Raw genomic sequence first — 22,733 nt, forward strand, 5'->3', positions numbered from 1 at the left:
ATTTATGAACTTATGAATGTGCCTGTCAAGCTCCAACAAGTAAAAATTTCACTTTTTGTTATCGACGCATATGACAAGTAAACACCCTTGACTCTTAGTAAGCACGTAATTGAAAATCCCATTAAATAATGGAAGTGAGTAAGGGTTTTCCTTGCTGCAAGATCTTGGGTTGTCTCTGCATGCTGATTATGTGGTAACAAAGATACTTGGCTTTCAGTTTTGAATGTCAATGCCATGTCAGTCCCTTTCAACAACTTGGGAGATATAGCAAGTTTTGTTAAAAATGTGCACAAATAATTTGTCCAAGAAATTCAGCAGCCATACTATGTCACAGAATCTAGCTTTGTAGGCCAATTGTATGACATTTCCATTAATGTAGAAAGGTGTTGCTATGTAATTGTAATTTTCACTTTTTGTTGTTTCAGCTTCAGATATAACTTAAATTCTCTTGACCATGCTACTGTGAAGCACCTTGGTATATTAAAGGACCCATACAATTGCATATTGTATTATAATTTTGACAATCCAATATAGTTTTCCAAAGTAATTTGTTGGCAACACACATCGGCAGATTTGTGCTGTTCCACCTTGCGTTTTTCCAATCTATGCTAGAGGCCAGTAAGGTTTTCTGCCGTCAGCGTATGCTCAGGGAATGCATGCCAAAACAGGCATGTTGTCTGGATAGACGTATCACATAGTAAAAATGCCAGTGTGCGGAAATTACCTTGCATTTTAATTAAGTTCTAACTACTTTGAAGAACTTCATTAACCAATTAGCTTATTACGAAAAAAAATTACAAAGCAAATCTACATGTTTCATCTTATTCCTTCCCAGTCTTCCAGAAGAGGTAGCCAAACTTTAACAGATCTCTGTGAGGCAACTTTTATTAGTAAGCTGGGGTCTTGTATCAGAAAATAATCAATAGCACGGTGCCACAGCAGTAGAGTTGCTGCCTTGCAATGCCAGTCCCCGTGTTCGATTTTGACTATGGGTTCTGCCTGTAGTGAGTTTGTACGTGCTTCCTGTAACTGCATGGGTTTTCTCCGGGTGTTCCGATTTCCCCCCACATTCTAATGATGTGCAGGTTTGATTGACCTTTGTAAATTTCCCCTAGTGTGTAAGATAGTGTGTAGGATAGTGTTAGTATGTGGGGATCGCTGGTCGGTGTGGACTCGGTGGTCCGAAGGGCATGTTTCCATGCTGTATCTCTAAAATTAAAGTAAACTAAAGTAAACTAAACAGTAAAATGTAAACGTAATCTAAACTAAACAGTAAAATATTAGCATTCAAAATATGTTGTTTGTTTCACAGTGTAAGTGGAACATTGCTATATGCAATTTTACATGAATAATTTTATAAATTCATGCTCTGGGCATTTCTTAAAATTTGCTTTTGATGATCAGGGCATTTTTATTTTTATTTAGTTAAGTTTAGAGATACAGCCCAGAAATAGACCCTTCAGCCCACCGAGTCCGCACTGAACAGCTATCCCCACATACTAACACTATCCTATACACACGCACTAAGGACAATTTACACTTATACCGAGCAAATTAACCTACAAACCTGAGCGTCTTTGAAGTGAAAGGAGGAAACCGAAGATCTCAGATAAAACCCACACGATCACGGGGAGAACGTACAAACTCCGTACAGACAGCACCCGTAGTCGGGATTGAACCCGGGTCTCCGGCGCTGCAAGTGCTGTAAGACAGCAACTCTGCCGCTGCGCCACCGTGCTGCACTTGCCGCACCATGCCGTGCATTTCTTGAAACCTGCTGTTGTTAGATATTTTAATTAAAACATGTTCAGTTATAAGTCTAATCTTGTTAGAATTGTTCACCTCATCAAAGCAAAATAAGTAAGAATATGCCATTTTATCCTATCTTAGTGGCTGGGGGCATCTATGGCAGAGTTGGGGGTGGGGGAGAGAGGTAGTGGGTGATGGTTGGAATTGCTGAGTAGTGGGAAATCTAATGGATGTTCAACCAGGATGACTCCTGTTCCTCTGTAACACATTATATTAAACAAAACATCAAGGTTGGACAAAGGACTAAACAAAATTACTGTAGAAACATGGAACTGCAATTGCTGGTTTACACAAAAGTTCACAAAGTACTGGAGGAACTCAGCAGGTCAGGCAGCATCAGAGAGAGCATGAATAGGTGATGTTTCAGGTCAGGATCCTTCTTCAGACTCGTGACCAACATTGCTTGTTGGTTAACCATGTAAATTTAGCCTAATACTATTCTAAAGTCTTATTTGGAGGGAACACTGTCAATTATGCTGAGCATTGCAGTGGTTACAGTATGCTTAGTTTAGTTTAGTTTGGAGATAAGCAGGGAAACAGGCCCTTCGGCCCACCGAGTCCATGCCGACCAGCGATCTCCACACACTAACACTCTCCTACACATTAGCGATAATTTACCATTTTACCGAAGCCAATTAACCTACAAACCTGCACACCTTTGAAGTGTGGGAGGAAACCGGAGCATCTGGAGAAAACCCTCTGAGGTAATGGGGAGAACGTACAAACTACGTACAGACAGCACCCATGGCGAGGATCGAACCCGGGTCTCTGGCGCTGCAAGGCAGCAACTTTACCACTGTGCCACCATGCCGCCCATGCTACTCCACTGTAGAATTACAAACATTTTCTGCAGTGATTCTTGGTCTTCCCAATAGTACTACTGTCATTGAAGTGATCAGTCACTTGTTACTGAGTTCCCTGACGCATCCACTAGCTGACCCTGTACCTCTTGGGGTTTGGGAGCGTTAAGCCCCTGTCCCACTTAGATGATTTTTTAGGCGACTACAAGCGACTAGGCTGTCACCACATGGTGTTGCCTGTATGGCCGTGAGTCGTCTCCAAAGAGTCGTAGCGTTTTTCTGGTTGCCGCTGGATTTTGAAATGTTAAAAAAATTTCGGCGACTGTTGGTTTGACGCCAATGATCTTAGCTTGACGTCTCCTGACCTAGGTGCTGTTGTACGTTGTCGCCAGGTTGTAGCCAGGTGACGTAGGTTGTCGCCGGTGCTGACTTCGGTGAATTCCATTGGCGACTACCTACGTCAACCTACGTCAACCGGCGACAGATACCGGCCTAAAAACCGGGGGCCAAAATGACGTGAATTGTCTTCAGTTGTTGCCGACAGGGTTGTAGCTTGTTGTAGCTTGTCCCGGGTAGACGTAGGTTGACTTCAGTTGTCTTATGTTGTCGCCTGTGTGATCGTAGGTTGTCGTAGGTGGACGTCTTAAGTCGCGATGATTGGGTCGCCGGTTGTCGACAGCTTGCCGTAGCTTGATGTCGACTAGGTGGTAGGTTGTTGTAGCTTGTCGTAGACATTGTCGTAGGGGGGGTCCAGTCGCCGGTTTTTCGGCGACCTGCTACGACTATGACAGTCGCCGGCAGTCGCTTAAAAAATCGCCTAAGTGGGACAGGCCCTTTAAGAGATGGAGATGGTGGTGACAATATTCTTTTGCATTTACAACAACAGTATTTGCTCTTTGAATAGCGGTACCATCAGTTATTCACCAATTTATTCTATAAAAGAGTAACGTTATTTAAAAGGGTAATATGAATTTTACTTGTTTTCACATCCTTGGTGAATAAATTGGATTATGTTCATAATTTTTAATCTAGTCTAGATTTTTAATCTAGTTTATTGCTCTTAGAAAACCATAGAACAGAACCACAAAGGAGCAGGGCCTTCAGCCCACAATGATCACACTGAACATGATGTGACATTAAAATAATTTCCTCTGCCTGAACACGATCCATATTTCCTCTGCCTGAACATGATCCAATTTATTCACCAAGGATGTGAATAACAAGTAAAATTCATATATTACCCTTTTAAATAACGTTACTCTTGTATAGAATGCTGCAGGTCTCAGAGATTTGGAATAGCAGGTATAATGACACCTTTACAGAAACAATTGCTGACTAGAAGGTGTGAATCATGCCTGACAATTATTCACCCCATAACAACTTGCAGCAATGTTCATGTCATTCATGCTTAAATTGTGCCCACTTGATTTGCAATAACTGGCTGGATTGAATACTTAAACTATGCCCTTGCTCTGCAAAATGCACTCAATACCTTATTTTCCTTGTACTTGCATCCCATAAAACACTGAAGCTAAACTGTAAACCTGTTGATGGTTGATTTTAATTTTAGTCAAAAATAATATTAATACAAATATTTCCACTGTCAGCATTTTAAAATGTTTTAACTTCCTTTCAATTCCCATGCAGTTAAAATGACTTCCATGAAGTGCACAGCAATTCACCTGCATTTTTAATCTAGTTTATTGCTCTTAGAAAACCATAGAACAGAACAACGAAGGAACAGGGCCTTCAGCCCACAATGATCACACTGAACATGATGTGACATTAAAATAATTTCCTCTGCCTGAACATGATCCATATCCCCCCATTCCCTCCCGTTGTTCTGCATATATATATGTGCCCATCCAAAGGACTCTTAAATGTCATTATTTTATCTGCCTACACCACCAGAACATGTGTTCCAGGCATCCATCACTCTCTATGTAAATACTCACTCCACTCATCTCTTTTAAACTTTGCCCTCTGGTTTTTGGTATTTGCATCCTGGGAAAAAGGTTCCAACTGTCTACCCGATCTATGCCTCTCATAATTTTATAACCATCTATCAGGTTGCCTTTCAGCTTCCAACACTAGAGAAAACAATTCAAGTTTGTCAAACATATCTTTATAGCTATTACCTTCTAATTCAAGCAGCATTCTAGTAAACCTCTTCTGCACCCGCTCCAAAGTCTCCACAACCTCTTGAAATGGGATGACCAGAACTGCACACTGTTGTGGTCTACCCATAATGTGGTATTGTCTATGCTGGAGAAAACAAAACAATATTGGGTAAATATTTAGAGGAATACTTCCAATCTGAGTGGAAGGGCAACCAAGCTTTTCCAGTTGCCCGTCTCCAATTCTCTCACCAACTCCCGCTTTGATTTCCCCAGCTATGACCTTCTGCACTTTTCCAGTCTGGATCCACACAACCCTGATAAGCAGCATCCCATCTTCCATCCAGACACATTACATCTTTAGGACTTGATATCAAATTTGACAAGTTCAGAAATGTTGCATTTCCGTTCTATGCGAAACGTGGCAGATTCCTATTAAATCTTTTCCCCTTCACCTTGAACCTATGTCCTCTGGTCGGAGGTTATCCATCACATAATATTGACTCTGTTTTTCTCTCACCATAGACCCAGCCCAATGTGCTGGATTTTTCCAGCATTATCCATTTGATCCCTGGTTACATCAACAGCTCTGACCTGCTTTAATATGCTCATTTGCACGTTTGTCTGTCTTTATCTACCCTCATTATTTTATTAACTAAACAGCTCCATAAATATTGGGATCATCTTGGCAACCTTGCCTCCATCCTTTCTGAGAAATGTCCTTTGTCCTATCCATCCCTCCTCCATCCCCTTCACGACCAACCTGATATCGCACAGTTCAATTCTAATGAAGAATCCTTGACCTGAAATGTTAACTCTTTTCCTCTTTTCTCAGCTGCTGTCTGTTCTTCCATGTTTTTTTCAACATTTTGGTATTTATTCCATAAATTATTGCAAAAACAATTAACTTACTAACCCGCTCCATGTTGGTAAGTACATTTAAAGAGCTTATGATGATGCCACTCATAGCCTGATAAATATATTAATTCTACAATTTATATAAATTTGTATTCCATTAAGTGCTGTTAGGATTGAATTACTTTTTGTACAAGAAAAATGAACGTTGCAAACAAATTAATGCTGAAAACAAATTACCATGTCATGGATTCTGTGTAGACATTTCAGGTCAATGTTTATGTAAAGCTGTAAAAATTCAGTCCACAGAGAATGCTGCATTTCATTCATCATAATCTGGTAGAGATGAATTGTGTAGGAAAGGGCTCAAGAGATAAACAATGCAAGGACTGATGTGAATTTGTGTGAGTGACTGATAATGTAAAATTATGTACAAGACAGAAAAATAAAGATAGAAACATACAATTAAATTGGAAGAGCAAATTAAGACAAGGGGAAAAAGAGTTAGCTAAACTTAACATTATTTTAAAATGTCCAACAATAATTAAAATCTCAAAGAATGAGATGACAAGTATGCAATTGTTAATTTTATTAATAATGATTAATGATTATGTTGATCATTAACAATTATTACATCAGGGAATATAATACATCGGTATTGTTCCATCAGTACAGCACAGGAACGTCCTTCAGCCCACGATATCTGTGATGACCATGATGCCAATTTAAACTAATCACATCTGTCTGCTCATGATTCATATCCCTCTATTCCCTGCCTGCTCATATACCTGTCTAAATGCATCTTAAATGTTGCTATTCTATACACTTCCACCACCTTCCCTGGGACCACGTTCCAGGCACCCACCACTGTTTAAAATCATGTGCCACTCGTCTCTTTAACCCTCTCAACTTAAAATTATGACTTCTGGCATTTGCCAGTTACACCCTGGGAAAAGGTCTCTGATTATCTACCCTCATGATTATATATACTTCTATTTCTCTCATGATTATATAGACTTCTATCAGGTCACCCACTCAGCCTCTGACTCTCCAGGAAAATTAATCAAGTTTGTCCAGACTCTCCTTTTGGCTAATAATCTCTAATTCAGACAACATTCCTGTAAAACTCTTTTGCACCAAAGCTTCCACACCCTTTCTGAAATATGGGAACCAGAACAGCACACAGTAGTCTAAATGTGGCTTAATCAAAGACATCTGCAACATGTCTTTAAAGATGTTATGTCCTGACCGACTAGAGGCAAATATAACATACTGCTGCTGTACCACCCTGTCTACTGGCATTGCCACTTTCAGTGAGCCATGGATGTACGGCAAGATCCCTCTGTACATCAATGCTCCGAATGATCATGACATTTATTGCACACTTCCCTCGTATGTTTGACCTCCCAAGGTGCAGCACCTTACACTTAAACTCCATCTGCTATTTCTCTGCCCATATTTCTAACTGATCTATGCCTATCCTATAACTTTGACACCCTTCTTAAAGATTGTTTTTTTATGTTCATAAGTTCATGTGATAGGAGCTGAATTAGGCCATTCGGCCCATCAAGTCAACTCCACAATTCAATCATGGCTGAACTATCTCTCCCTCTTAACCCCATGCTCCTGCCTTCTCCCCATAATAGACAATAGGCAATAGGTGCAGGAGTAGGCCATTTGGCCCTTCGAGCCAGCACCGCCATTCAATGTGATCATGGCTGATCATTCACAATCAGTACCACGTTCCTGCCTTCTCCCCATACCCCCTGACTCCACTATCATTGAGCTCTATCCAGCTCTCTCTTGAAAGTGTCCAGAGAATTGGCCTCCACTGCCTTCTGAGGCAACAAATTCCACAGATTTAGAACTCTCTGAGTGAAATGTTTTTCCTCATCTCTGTTCTAAATGGCTGACCCCTTATTCTTAAACTGTGGCCACTGGCTCTGGACTCACCCAACATTGGGAACATGTTTCCTGCCTCTAAGGTCCAAACCCTTAATAATCTTATATGTTTCAATAAGATCCCCTCTCATCCATCTAAATTCCAGTGTATACAAGCCTAGTTGCTCCAGTCTTTCAACATACGACAATCCCGCCATTCCGGGAATTAACCTTGTGAACCTATGCTGCACTCCCTCAATAGCAAGAATGTCCTTCCTCAAATTTGGAGACCAAAACTGCACACAGTACTCCAGGTGCGGTCTCACTAGCGGCCTGTACAACTGCAGAATGACCTCTCTTGCTGCTATACTCAACTCAAGTTGTGTAGGAACATAACTGAAATCGCAGTGTTTTGGCTGATCGGTGTCTGGTCATTAAGCCACTCATGCCTGGAATCGTTCGTGGCCTCTCTCCAGAGCCAGCATCAGAATCAGAAGAATCAGAATCAGGATAACCTTTATTGTCATCCAAAAAAACCCCAAGTCTTTTGGACGAAGTTCCATTACACACAGTCCAACAATAAGAGCAATAAAAATAAGTAATAACACACACAATCACAAACCAACACAAAACAAAAAAAAGAAACATCCATCACAGTGAGTCTCCTCCAGTCACCTCCTCACTGTGATGGAAGGCCAGAATGTCTTTTCTCTTCCCCTGCTGTCTTCTCCCGCAGTCAGGCTATTGAAGTTGCCACGTTGTGGCAGTCGGGGCTCCCAACATTGAAGCCCCCGCCGGGCGGAGAAAATCCCGCGGCCTGTTCTAGGCCACGCCGGACTGTGAAAGGTTCTCAACGGGCCGACCCAAGCCCCACGATTCGGGACGGGTGAAGATGCTCCCACTGCCGGAGCTCCCGATGTCACCCCCCACCCAGGACAGGGCCTGCGAGCTTCCGGTATCCACGCGGCCCGCGGCCGAAGCCTCCTGTGTCTCCGAAGGCGAGTCACAGCCGCACTCGTAGCGCCACCACAGCATACGAAGGCAGCCAGCTCCGCAGATGGTAAGTCCGGTCCGCGAGCTCTGCGAACCAGAGCCCCAGGTGGTCCCAGCTGGAGGCCGCCAGCTCCAGGTGCTTGGCCGATGGAAGGCCGCAGCAGGATTGGAGATATGACCCAGAAAAAAAGGTCGTGTCTCCGTTCGGAAGAGACAATTTTACAGTTCCCCCCCCCCCCCCCACACATATTACAGAACCACAAAAAAACGACATCATATCTAAACACTACAATTAAGACCAAAAAAAACAAAAAACACAAAAGATAAACGGACTGCAGGTGAGCCGCTGCTGCTTGCGCTGTGCCGCCACTTCCTCTTATGCATGCCCTTGTGCCGGAGGAAGCGAGCGCGTTGGAGCGGGTTGTGAACTCCTGACCCCGTACCAACCCCATATTAACCCCTGACACCCATACCAATTAAGAATCTGTCAACCTCTGCCTTAAAAATATCCATTGATTTGGCCTCCACTGGTTTATGCGGCAATGAATTCCACAGATCCACCACCCTCTGACTAAAGGCATTCCTCCTCATCTCCTTTCTAAAGGTCCTTTAATTCTGAGGCTATTTCAGTACTCTCCCAATTGCCTTCCTTACACAAAGAACAATGTTGGCTATTCATGGGCTTGTATTTTGATTTAAAATCACTTGACTGGTTTAATGCTATTCATAATCTTTCAATGATAAGACTATGGCTGCACCAAAGAAAGATAGAGGAGACTGACTGGGACAGCAACTTTTTAATATATAGAGTGGTAAATAAGGCATTTGGAATGCTTGCCTTCATTGATCAGGGCATTAAGTCTAAGAGTCAGGAACTGATATTTCAGCTTTATAGGATTTGGTTAGGTTGCATTTTGAAGTATTGCATACGGTTCTGGTCGCCCACTAACAGAAAGGCTTTGGAAAGGGTGCAGCAGCGGTTTTCCAGATGATGCCTGGATTAGAGGGCATTAACTAGACGGAGAGGTCAGACAGACGTGGATTTTTTTCTCTGGGACATCAGAGGTTGCGGGGCGACTTTATAGAAACATATTAAATTATGAGACGCATAGTGAGGGAAAACAGCCAGAACTTATTTCCCAGGATGCAAATATCAAATACTAGAGGGCAGAGCTTTAAAATGAAAGTCAAAGCTTAAAAGAGATGTGCAGTGCAAGTTTTTCTCTTACACAGGAGGGTGGTGAGTGGCTAGAACATGCTGGTGGTGGTGAAGGCAGACATGATAGTAGCTTCTTGGAGACTTTCAGCTGAGCACATGGATGTGCAGGAAATGGAGGGATATGGATTATGTACAAGCAGATAAGGGTTAGTCCTTGCATTATGTTTGACATAGACATTGTGGGCCAATGGGTGTACTGTACTGTTCTATGTTCTATTTCTATTCAAATGTATATCTGTAGTTAGCTTGTAGTTACTCAATCAAATATATTTAATCAATAGTGTATATGAGTCACATTGTTGTAATTTTGAGGACACCATCCAGCCCAGTATAACTGAATGGTTGTGTTGTTTTTATAATGTTATTAATGACATTTTTTTAAGTGAAAGAAAGCTATTATTATTTAACAGCTTGCATATAAGGTGTATTAGAACCATGAGGTCCTGAAGCAATGAAAGTTAGAAACAAATCTTCTTTAATACAAATCACTTTTGAAGGCTGCATGCAAATGATTATGTAGTTGATGTCTATCATGGAACTCATTCATTAATAGACTCTCAAAAAACCCTGCTTATCTAATATTTTGTTACTGCAGGGATTCCCTGTTATATTTTGGAGATCAAAAAAGGTCACAATATGTAAGATTTGAGAAGTTTTCCCTCATTTGGAAAACAACACAATACCAAAGAGCTGCAGTTTGGACATTTTAAATGAGAGACTGGGGCTGATAGCGGAGAAAGGCTGCGGTCAGATTAACAAAGGATGTCACAATCTGTGGGTCCTAAAATGGCCACAGGACCTCGTGACCAGCCACAAAAGTAAAAACCTTACAACCCAGTCTCTAGGTTTCTGCAAAGCTACGGCCAGAACAAAGGATGGGTATTGGCCATGCAGAAACCTACGAAACCAGGTCGGAGTCCAGACACTGGGGCGCTGACATCAGCATACTCACAATGCCCCAAGCCGACCTAAACAGTTCATCTCAGTGAGGGGGCACAATAGCCCATAGAAAACTACCTGGTAGGTGATGGGAAACCAGTTAACACCCATCACCTCACAATGAAATCCCAATTTACACCGTCTGGCCATCCCCGGTATCCCCGAACATAAGCGCAGATCAGAAGAAAACCTCATACATATCTTTTTGAACAAAGAGATTCCAAGATCTGGCGGGAGATAGGACGGGTCAGAAACAGTATAACTGGCCACTACTTTTGGGTGAAAAAGGGAAGTCAACTCGAGAAGAAAACCTGCAGGGAACGCAAGCAGGCAAAACGGACACAGTCAAGAAGCGCAGAGAAAACCGGGTTCGAAGTCAACTGAAGTCAAGAAGAAAGTCGGAAAGAAGAACGGATGCAAGAGAGAGGAACAGGCACGCAACTCGAGAAGAAATACTGCAAAACGAACAGCCAGTAACCCCAGTAATAGCCCCATGGTGAGCATGCACTCCAAATCCTACATATCCTGGACATAGTTTAGTGTAGAGGGGAGGGTGGTTGTGAATAAACGTTGGGTGTGTATTAAAATATGTGTTGGTCAAGGTTGCGATGCGTCGTACGTTCCCCATCTTACAGTCGTGTATGTGTCTTGCAGAACTGTGTTTAAGAATTCATAAGTAAAAGGGTATTCGTGTATATGTTTTGTGGAACTGTGTGTTTCAAGAATTCAGCGAAGAAGGTATTCGGATATATGTCTCGTGGAACTGTGTGTTTTTAAGTTTTCAGCGAAAAGGGTATTCGGGTATATGTCTTGTGAACTGTGCGTTTTGTGATTAATAAATCAAAGGTATTCATGTATTCGGTATGTTTATTATAGATATGTCTTATAGAACTGTATAAATATTCATGGACAATAGTCCCAAGTGCTGAATAAAAGCCTTTTCATTTAAACCCTGGTTTTGAAATCTGGTCTGGTTGAGTTTTTCTGCACTATCAACGCTCCTGCATCTAAGTCCAGTGTCTAGAACCGTAAGGGGTGAGTGGGTCGAACCACTCACGGGGAACCAGTGTGCATGGCCTGGTCAAGGGATCAGAGCAAGGCACGGGGACCTTAGGTCGGGCGAAAGCTCGGCGCAGAAACCCCTTACAAATAGGATAAGTTAAAGCATGTACATTAATTTTGTTTTACTACTTCCACGGATTAAAATTTATTGTCTCCCAGCTAAGTGTTTCCAGAGATTCAGTAGAAGTTGCTTCAGGCATTTCTTGGAAGCTGTATGTAATTACCTTGCACTAACCTGAGCAATTATGTGTCATGCAAGTGGGCTCTGTTGCTTGTTGATTTCCGCCATGCATCAAGGTCCAGGGTGAAACTGCAATAAAGTGTACATAATGTTTTCAAAATTGTTATTAAAACAGCAAAATTGGCTATAATTAAGCACATTCTTGAACTATTGTTGCTTGATTCAGTTCAGTCACCATTTAACTTTGAGCTCCTAAAATGTATCTGCTGTTTTGTGAGATAAAATGTGCTGCAGAGTTGGACTTTGAATTTTCACATGGGGCAGTGCTGCATGACACGAGTGTTCAGCTGAGCTACTGAACTGGAGAGCATTGATTTTCTACAGTTGTCAGCTTGGAAAATCGATGAAACAACGTAGCCCATTAAACAGGTTGTTAACAACGATCTCATATAAAGTCTCTGCTTGAGTGAAAAAGTAAAGCGAGAACGTTTGCTGAGGATCTTAGTGGTCTGGATTCTGAATTATTAAGCAATAACCTAAACAGTTTGAAGTTGATGAAAGATAAATTGAAGGAAATGAAAAAATACAATGAATATTGCAAACCCTCAGGAAATACTTCTTTTGAACTACATTGATAATCCCCATCACTTTCCTGTACTTACTTTTAAGAGTTATTTATTTATGTTTACATGTGGGTACTGTAATACCTTTTATTAATAGCTTTGTCCTGTATATAAATATATATCCAACAGCTTGAAAGGTTCAGACAAAATGTATACGGAGGAACTGCAGATGCTGGTTTAAATCAGTCAGTCACAAAAAGCTGGAGTAACTCAGCAGGTCCAGCAGCTTCTGTGGAGAAAAGGAATAGGTGACTTTGCGAGTCGAGACCCTTCTTCAGACTCAACGTTTCAGTTCGAGACCCTTCTTCAGACTCAGGATCTGAAGAAGGGTCTTGACCCAAAATGTCACCAATTCCTTTTCTGCAGAGATGCTGCCTGACCCGCTGAATTACTCAATCCTCTTGTGTCTGTCTTCAGTTTGAAAGGTTCTATATGTTTACCATGTGCCAGATTTGAGTACTTTATTCTTCACTTGTGTCTGGCGGACTGACAGGCTGCAAACTGCCAATCCTTGTGCACAGGGTCACACTTTAAATTTAACCAAAGTCTGTAGTCTCTTTTTTGCTCTGGTTTATTTTCACCCACATGTTTAGACCGTAATGTTGTATCCTTATTATTTTGATGTGTTTATGCTTTATTCTTAATTGTTAACTCTATGTTTGTGTTGTCATTTGTGAGCAGAGCACCAAGGCACATTTCTTGTATATGCACATACTTGGCCAATTAACTTATTCATTTATTCATTCATACTTCTCTACTGATCATGACTAACCATTATTTCATCATTATTATATCTTAAAAAAAATTATTATTTATATCTTTCTTAACTTTGTTGGCACCAGACACGTGGTGACTCTCGTGTACTGCCCAGGTGACGTCTGCTGTATGATTTTACTGTGTTGTATGCAAAACAAAGCATTTCACTGTACTTATGCACGTGACAACAAAGTATCATTGAATCATTGAATCATTGAATCATCTAAAAGCAACAAATATTTTAATTGCCATTATTATTCCACATAACTAACAACAAGAACAGAGTATATGTTGTAAAAAATGCACATTTTTGTAGCTGGATCCGTCATAACACTGTAATTTTGTTCCTAGAATTACTGAAATCCACTGCAGAACATATCCCAAGACTACCTTGAGATCTTTGTTCTGCATTCCCATTCACTTGAGTGGAAAACAGTCGGGTACTGTCCTGCCAGTCAAGAATTTCATATAAACCTTCCACATCTTCCATAATCACAATTGATCATGTAATTTACAAAATTACGATTTGCATGAGTGTCAAAACAATTATGGACAAATTCTTAATATAAGAGCATGGATTATGTGTATCTGTGTTCACAGCATCTGTGTTCCTCCTTCCTCACTTCCAAATGCAATCGTCTTCTTGCAAGAGCGGAATTATCTCCCACATGATTAAAATGTCAAGCACTTCTCCTGTTAAACCTACTTGACTCACTGACTCAAACAATGACAAAAGTGGTTCAACGATGAAAAGGAATTTAATTACATTATAATTCATCATTATGAATCAATTTGAAGATGTTTATAACTGAGAAATGCTTCTGCCTTGAAATTGGATTTTGCCTTCTTTCTGGTGCAATAAACACATGTTAACACCCAATCCCCAAAAAACTGTTAAATCAGCAAAAAGATTGTCATAAAGAACACTGTGGCAGCTGGCACCGCTGGCTAGGAAGGCTCCTGTGCATTTCATGTAGAAGCGACACCAGAAACTCACAATTTTTTCATCAGTGGCATTGTGGAGATTATTGTAGAGAGCATCAGACTTTAAAAGAACTCTGAAAATCAAAAGAAACACTGCAGCTACTAGAAACCTGAAGCAAAATTACCCAACACTTAGTATCAGAACTTTGATGAAGGGTCTTGATCTGAAATGTTATTCCTGCTACTCTTTCCGCAGATTCTGAATGGTTTTGTTGAAGAAAGGTCTGCCTATGGCAATCAGAAATTACCTGCATAAAAGGCTACCATAGAGGTGAGGGAACCTGTTGGTGATTTGTGATTTTTTTTTACTGATTTCACAGTTTTTTTTGATGGGATGTGTGATTGGATGTTATCCATGGGGTGTCCATGGATATATGGACAGTCCCCGCAATTGGTAATTAGTTTAGTTTTTTTTAGTTGAGAGATACAGCGCGGAAACAGGCCCTTCGGCCCACCGAGTCCACACTGACCAGCGATCCCCCGCACATTCACACTACCCTGCACACATGTCTTTTGGAGTGTGGGAGGAAACCAAAGATCTCAGAGAAAATCCACGCAGATCTCATGGAGAACATACAAACTCCATACAGACAGCATCCGTAGTCAAAATCGAACCCGGGTTTTTAGTGCTGTAAGGCAGTAGCTCTGCCACTATGCGACCATACCTCCCTAAATAAAGCAAGTGATAAGGTTACCATTATCCCAATCGTTAAAAAATTCCAGACTCGCTATTATCTAAGATAAATCCTTATTTCCCCTCTAATCCTTCTCTGTTCTCACTCATTGTTGATCTTTCTGCTAAGGAAAGTAGTTCTTATAATTAAATCTCTCCTTAGCCTCCTTTGTTTTAAAGAAAACAGCCTCAATTAAAAACCTTTGAAACTACCCTATCTGCCTGCATGTTTCTATGCACATTTACTCTTTGATCCCTCTTTTCCTCTGCACTTCTAGTTCCCACCATTTATTATGTAAAGTTGTTACTGCTGCTGTTTCCAAATGTCTCATGTGAACAGTATAATTGGAATCCTGTTTGACTAATTACATCAGTGCAGATGTGAGATGCTCTGGTTTGACTTTTGTGGTCATGGTTCCTTAAGCCTGATCTTGCAATGCTTTGTTCCCATTAATTTTAATAGGTGAAAAATCTAGTCAGAGGCAGTTATAGCTTCCATTATTAAACTAAACTGAACTAAAGGTTGTTGCTTTGGACAAAATGTACTTTGGGCGGCACAGCAGTAGAGTTGCTGCTGCCAGCAGTGCCAGAGACCCGGATTTGATCTTGACTATGGGTGCTCTCTGTACAGGGTTTGTACGTTCTCCCTGTGACTGTGTAGATTTTCTTAGGGTGCTCCGGTTTCCTCCCACACTCCAAAAACGTACAGGTTTGCAGGTTAATTGGCTTTGGTAAAATTGTAAATTGTCCCTAGTGTGTAGGATGATGCTAGTGTCAGGGTGATCACTGGTCGGTACGGACTACAATGAACCAAAGGTCCTGTTTCCGCACTGTTTCTCTAAAGTCTAAAGTCTAAAGGTTGCTATTTTGGACAATGTTAAGATTGTGAAACAGAAGAAATTGGAATCTTAAAAAAGAAATGAAGTAGCAGTTCCAATTGTTGGTCATTGACATCAAGATAGATTTTAATAGTTTGATTTGTGTAGTCTAGCCTGATAACACTGTTGGATATAATTGGTCACAAATTGCTGGAGTACCTCACTGGGCCAGTCAGCTTCTCTGGAGCACATGGCTAGGCCATGTTTCAGATTGGGATCTTTTCTCCCTCCTACTAAAATCAGGTTGAAGAAGACCCCTGACCTGAAATGCAGCCTTACAATGATGGTGCCTGACCCATTGAGATACTCAAGCACTTTGTGTCTTTTTTTTGTAAACCAGCATCTGCAGTTCCATGTGTCTACATTTTACTGCTCCACTGCAAAATCTCATTAAGCTATGCCTACTTTGAAGAAGTTCTCCAGCTCTCTCTGATCGGACTTGCATGGGCCCCTCTCTCACTGCTCCCCCTCTGTGATTCCTGTTGCTCTCCTGCTCCTTTCAGCTTTCTTACCCCCAACTACAATTAGCCTAAAGAAGGGTCCTGAAATGCCACCTGTCCATGTACTCCCAAAGATGCTGCCTGACACGTGGAGATAATCCAGCACATTGTGGCTTTTTTTGTAAACCAGAATCTGCAGTTCTTTGTGTCTGGACAACATTGGTTTTGGTTTATTATTGTATCATTTACTGCGATACATGAAAAATGTTGTTTGTGAATAAGTGTGAAAATGTTACTTTCTATTCATTACATATTCTCCAAAGGGGGCAACAATATTAAGTTATTAAAGCGCCATTAGTCTTTGCACTTTCACCTCAGAAATTTCTGTAAACCAGAAAAGCAATGTGTAGGTCTTGCGATTTGAAAATAAATACCCTTGGCATCAACTGACCTACAGCATAAAAACTCAGAAATATACATATGCAATAAGTCAAATTTATCACCAGAATATGGCACAGTTTAGCCATTCCATGGCATCATTACATTATACACTCAGAAAACCAAGAGAATAGTTTAACTAGAATATTTTCCTGTTTAACTAAATGTTCTTCTCTTCAGGAATCGAGAACCAGACAACCAGAGGTTGTCACTATGAAGGGTTTGCAATGAGCATCAGCCGTTGTTCTGCATCCAAATGTGGATTTTGTATGGCATTCAATACATAATCCATTCGAATGAAATCAGAAAAATCAAAATATTACTTAATATTAAAATTCCATGCATTTGCTGTTAGTAATTATCTTTAGTTTTAAATTTCATTGTTGAGAGTGCCTAAGGTTAGAAAGATTTATTGCAATGCTACATGATTTAATACAGCGAAAAATATAAAAATTGTCCTCTTGGCTACGAATGAACAGTATTAGCTGTTTTCCCCACTCTTGGCCTGGTATTTCAAGGACATAAGAAATATGACAAAGAATTAAAGGAACAAATTGACAAATGAATGAGAAACACTTGCTATTTGTGACTTTGTGGGAAAGGAATGACTTTGAATAAAGGCAAAGTTTACTGGCCTTGGTGACTGTAAAGATGGGGATGTGAAAATGTGTGCAGACCAAGGTGCCTCTGCAAGGTGAGTACTATAGAAGTGATGAATGATGTGTTGGAGTAGACTTAGATGGATAGTGATGGATTGTAAGAATACACACATGAGGATCTCGGTGAATGTGTCATACTGCTCACCTCATCTAATGTAAAGAGGTCATTGAACCAGATGCAGCACTGAAGCCAGGAACAGGAGAACATAATCATACTTAAAGCTTCTGTGGCCACCCCCAGCTGCTTATTTATTGGCATCAGCTGCCTTCTTCTTTCTTGTGTCAACATGAAAAATTATATTCCAGGATGTCTTTGTCACCAACAGCAGCCACATCAGTAAATCTGGAAGTAGCCTAAATAGTTATTTTCTCCATTTTCCTCACCTCTTCACAATGTCATTGTTCATTAAATCAGTTTAGTTTAGTTTATTATTGTTGCGTGTGGGGTACAGTAAAAAGCTTTTGTTTGTGTGCTATCCAGTCAAAGAAAAGACTATATATGAATGCAATCATGCAGTCCACAGCTCGCAGATAAAGGATAAAGGGTAAAACATTTAGTGCAAGATATAACATTAAAGTCTAATAAAGTACGATTAAAGAGAGTTCAAAGGTCTCCAATGAGGTAGATGGTAGGTCAAGACCTGACTTTGGCTAATGAGAGGACCGTTCAGTTGTCTGAGAAGAGCTGGGGAAAAAACTATCCCTGAATCTGGAGGTATGCTTTTCCAACTTCTGTAGTTCTTGCCTGATGGGAGGAGGGGGAAGGGGGAGTAACTGAAGTGAGACTGCTCTTTGATCATGCTGGCAGCCTTGCCAGTGCAGAGTGAAGTGTAGATGGAGTCAATAGAAGGGAGATTGGTTTGTGTGGTGGTCTGGGTTGCGCCTTTGCACTTTCTTGCGGTCTTGGATGGATCTGTTCCTAAACCAGGCTGTGATGCATCCCAATGATATGCTTTCTATGGCCCATCTGTAGAAATTGGTGAAGGTTGTTGGGGACATGCCAAACTTCCAAGCTTTCTAAGGAAATAGAGGTGTTTGTGTGCTTTCTTGGCCACAACTTTGATGTGGCTCGTCCAGGACAAATTGCTGATGATAATTATTCCTAGGAACTTGAAGCTTACGAATCCTCTCTACTTTGGTGCCATCAGTGAATACTGAGCTGAGAAATGAAATGTGAATAGTATTATGGCTGTTTTTCTCATCCTCCCCTACCCCGTTTCCCCTAGAGCAACCAATAATGGAGGAACACTTCCTGGACAAAGAGTAATTTGGGGGCAGCACAGTGGCGTAGCAGTAGAGTTGGTACCTTACAGGGCCAGAGACATGGGTTTGATCCTGTCTAAGGGTGCAGTCTGTATGGAGCTTGTATGTTCCTTCTGTGACTGCGTTTTCCTTCGGTTTCCGCCCACACTCCAAAGACACACAGGTTTGTCGGTTAATTGGCTTCTGTACATTTAAATTGTGCCCAGTGTGCAGGATAGTGTTAGTGTGCACGGTGATCGCTGGTTGGCGCGGTGGGCCAAAAGGCCTGTTTCCATGCTGTGTCTCTAAACTCTAAAAGCCTAAAGTGAGAATGAAGAAGGAAGAATGATATCAATTGCCACCCTTGTGCAGACATCAGCTTAAACATCGGCATCCTTGGCATCTAAGAGGTTGATAATGATTCCTGGAAAATATATATTTGGAATCAACTAGGGAACAGTTTTAGATTATGCCATTTATTGAGATGGATTTAGTTAGTAACTATAGGTCATGAATAAAATGCAGGTAAATGGAACTGATTTAGATAAATGTGATGGTCGGCATGGACAAGATGGGCCAAAGGGCTTAGCTCTGTGTTGCATTACTCTATGCCTCTTTAAAATAACATTTTTCTATGAGTTCAAGACTGACATACTGAAATCAGGAATCATAGTCATATTTTGCCTGGAAGTTTAAGAATGACAAAGTAGATTCGGGTCTTGCTTGATAAATATTTTTGACACTGTATCTATGAAGCTTCTGTTTGGAGATTATGATTTATACTACATTTGGGTATTTGGGATCAAGAAAAGCAGAGGATTCATAAGGATGTTGGAATGTCCACATACTTTTCCAGACGAAATGCCCCTCGATCTCTCTTTTCTTAAAGAACCTCCTATTCTAACTCTGCCATAAATCACTGCCAGCCATATGTCTGCAAAGACAGTAACTAATGATGTGTTTCCCCTTTGTGGCCAGGATCTCTATGCTGGTAATGTGATACCTTATCCTGGAAGAGAAAAAGTGGCAATTGTGAATATCTCATTTGGTAGCCTTTGAGTATGTGAGATGCCTCAAATAGCTGAAAAGATTTGGAAGGTATCAGAGATTTAAGAGAAAAAACACAAAAAGCTGGAGTAAATCAGCGGGACAGGCAGCATCTTTGGAGAGAAGGAATGGGTGATGTTTCGGGTCGAAACCCTTCTTCAGACCCTTCTGTTTATCTTCAGTTTAAACCAGCATCTGCATTTCCTTTCTACACAGAGATATAAGAGTTGTCTACAAAAGATGCAGCAGTGTGAGATGTGAATGTATGAATAAAGTCAGCTGGTGGTGAAGTGTGCTGGTGTGTGATCCTGGTTGTGGTTTATTTACTGGGAAGAATATTTATGAGATGTAATCTCACCTTTAATGACGCTGTCTTAAGAAGGTTCTCAGACATGTCTCCCAGCAGTCTGCACAGATTTGCACCACTTGAATTCCCGTTCATCATAAGACGTGCTGATCCCCGCACTTATGTTCCTAGTATTTGTTTCGAGTGCAGGAATTTCTCAAAGCCTTCAGATCTATAAATCTATACTGGTCTCCTGCACATAATAAAATCAGTGTAAAATTGATGTTAGTTTGAGACAGAATCTGCCAGTTCAGCAAGACATCTACATTCAATGACACTTTTTTGATCAATAACAGAATCCTGGAGTTCTGCCAGTGCCCTGGCTGATTCCAATCCTTAGCACCAAAAAGTAACATATTTTACTACACGTGGTACACTTTGATGTTCATTAAGCTCTAAATGTATTTGTCTAGCATGAGTGTGTACACTTAAAAGAAATTAATTGCATATGTACTTCAGGATAGTTCTTCAAAATATTTTAAAAATGCATAAATATAACTCCATTTTTTGTAACTGCTGTAACAGAAAAGGAGGCGATTAGTGTCATCACCTAAAATATGTACAAATTAGGTGTTCAGAGCCAGTTTAATGCTCCAATTAAAAAGCTAATCACACAGGCAGGGAACCAATGTGGGCTCATTTGCTTTGGGGATAAATGGGTTACATGTGTATATGAGAGAAAATATTTTTGGATTAGTCAGATACGGGTGGCTGGGGTTATGGGGAGAAGGCAGGAGAATGGGGTTGCCAGGGAAAGATTGATCAGCCATGATTGAATGGTGGAGTAGACTTGATGGATCAAATGGCCTAATTCTGCTCCGAGAACTTATGAAGTTATATGTCAAATTTTGACAAATACCAAACAATACGGGAATACAAGTGCAAGACAATACGTTTGGCAAATAAGGCAGGGGAGACAAAAGCAGTGGCAAATTTGATTTAAATAGTGCCTCTCGTGTAGTCAACTGCTCTAAGATGTTGTCAGTTTTGTAGAAGTGCATGGGGAGTCTTTGGATATGAGATGTTTCCAATTGGGTGCCAAAGCATGTTAGGATTGCAGATTTATGTAATGGAGTGTAAATTGGTTAATGGGCAGCAGAGTCTTAGATTGTGTTGTGTTAAAATGGATACATGGAATACCAACAGCAGCAGAGAGCATTGGAATACACAACAACTTCAAATGAAAGGTGGAGCATTTAGGATGAATGATTACATTAAATATATATTTTGGGGGATAATAAAGGTATTTTTTAATGGGAGAGGCAATGCTATCATATCATCATATCATATCATATATATACAGCCGGAAACAGGCCTTTTCGGCCCACCGTCCGCGCCGCCCAGCGATCCCCGCACATTAACACTATCCTACACCCACTAGGGACAATTTTTACATTTACCCAGCCAATTTACCTTCATACCTGTACGTCTTTGGAGTGTGGGAGGAAACCGAAGATCTCGGAGAAAACTCACGCAGGTCACGGGGAGAACGTACAAACTCCTTACAGTGCAGCACCCGTAGTCAGGATCGAACCTGAGACTCCGGCGCTGCATTCGCTGTAAAGCAGCAACTCTACCGCTGCCCTACCGTGCTGCCCCTCAGGTTCCTATAAAATGGTGGCAAATGTTTGGACACTTTGGGCACTTTTGTGTCCAAATGTTTGGACACTTCCAAGGAGTTGGATTAAAAGTACTCACTAAAATTGAGTCATATAGTCATACAATATGGGAGTAGGATATTTGGCTCAACTTGTCCACACCGACCAGCATGCCCCATCTACACTAGTCTCACCTGCCTGTGTTTGTCCCATATCCCTCTTAACCTATTCTAACCATGTAACGAAGATAGACACAAAATGCTGGAGTAACTCAGTGGGGCAGGCAGCATCCTGTGGTAAGAATAAGAAGGCAGATTATTATCTGAATGGTGTCAAGTTAGGAAAAGGGGACGTACAACGAGATCTGGGTGTCCTAGTGCATCAGCCACTGAAAGGAAGCATGCAGGTACAGCAGGCAGTGAAGAAAGTCAATGGAATGTTGGCCTTCATAACAAGAGGAGTTGAGTATAGGAGCAAAGAGGTCCTTCTGCAGTTGTATAGGGCCCTAGTGAGACTGCACCTGGAGTACTGTGTGTAGTTTTGGTCTTCAAATTTGAGGAAGGATATTCTTGCTATTGAGGGCATGCAGCGTAGGTTTACTAGGTTAATTCCTGGAATGGCGGGACTGTCATATGTTGAAAGACTGAAATGACTAGGCTTGTGTACACTTGAATTTAGAAGGATGAGAGGGGATCTTATCGAAACATATAAGATTATTAAGGGGTTGGACACGTTAGAGGCAGGAAACATGTTCCCAATGTTGGGGGAGTCCAGAACCAGGGGCCACAGTTTAAGAATAAGGGGTAGGCCATTTAGAACGGAGATGAGGAAAAACTTTTTCAGTCAGAGAGTTGTAAATCTGTGGAATTCACTGCCTCAGGAGGCAGTGGAGGCCAATTCTCTGAATGCATTCAAGAGAGATAGATAGAGCTTTTAAGGATAGCGGAGTCAGGGGGTATGGGGAGAAGGCAGGAACGGGGTACTGATTAAGAATGATCAGCCATGATCACATTGAATGGTGGTGCTGGCTCGAAGGGCCGAATGGCCTATTCCTGCACCTATTGTCTATTGTCCATTGTCTATCTCTGGAAAGAATGGGTAATGTTTCAGGTCAAGACCCTTCTTCAGACTTTGGTGTAAACCACCATCTGCAGTTCCTTCTTAAGCTATCCTTGTTACCATCCAAATGTATT

General features: G+C 41.2%; 1 long non-coding RNA gene across 1 annotated transcript; it reads right to left on the bottom strand.

The window, feature by feature from the left end:
- Positions 1–1,396: 1,396 nt before the first annotated feature.
- LOC144592431 (uncharacterized) lies at positions 1,397–11,986 on the bottom strand. The gene is made up of 3 exons (XR_013547124.1): positions 11,911–11,986; positions 4,748–4,874; positions 1,397–1,777 (listed from the first exon to the last, which is right to left on the bottom strand). It is a non-coding gene; the product is annotated as an uncharacterized LOC144592431 (long non-coding RNA).
- Positions 11,987–22,733: the final 10,747 nt, after the last annotated feature.

This window comes from Rhinoraja longicauda, chromosome 3 (genome assembly GCF_053455715.1).
Source record: "Rhinoraja longicauda isolate Sanriku21f chromosome 3, sRhiLon1.1, whole genome shotgun sequence".
Taxonomy (NCBI): Eukaryota; Metazoa; Chordata; class Chondrichthyes; order Rajiformes; family Arhynchobatidae; genus Rhinoraja; species Rhinoraja longicauda.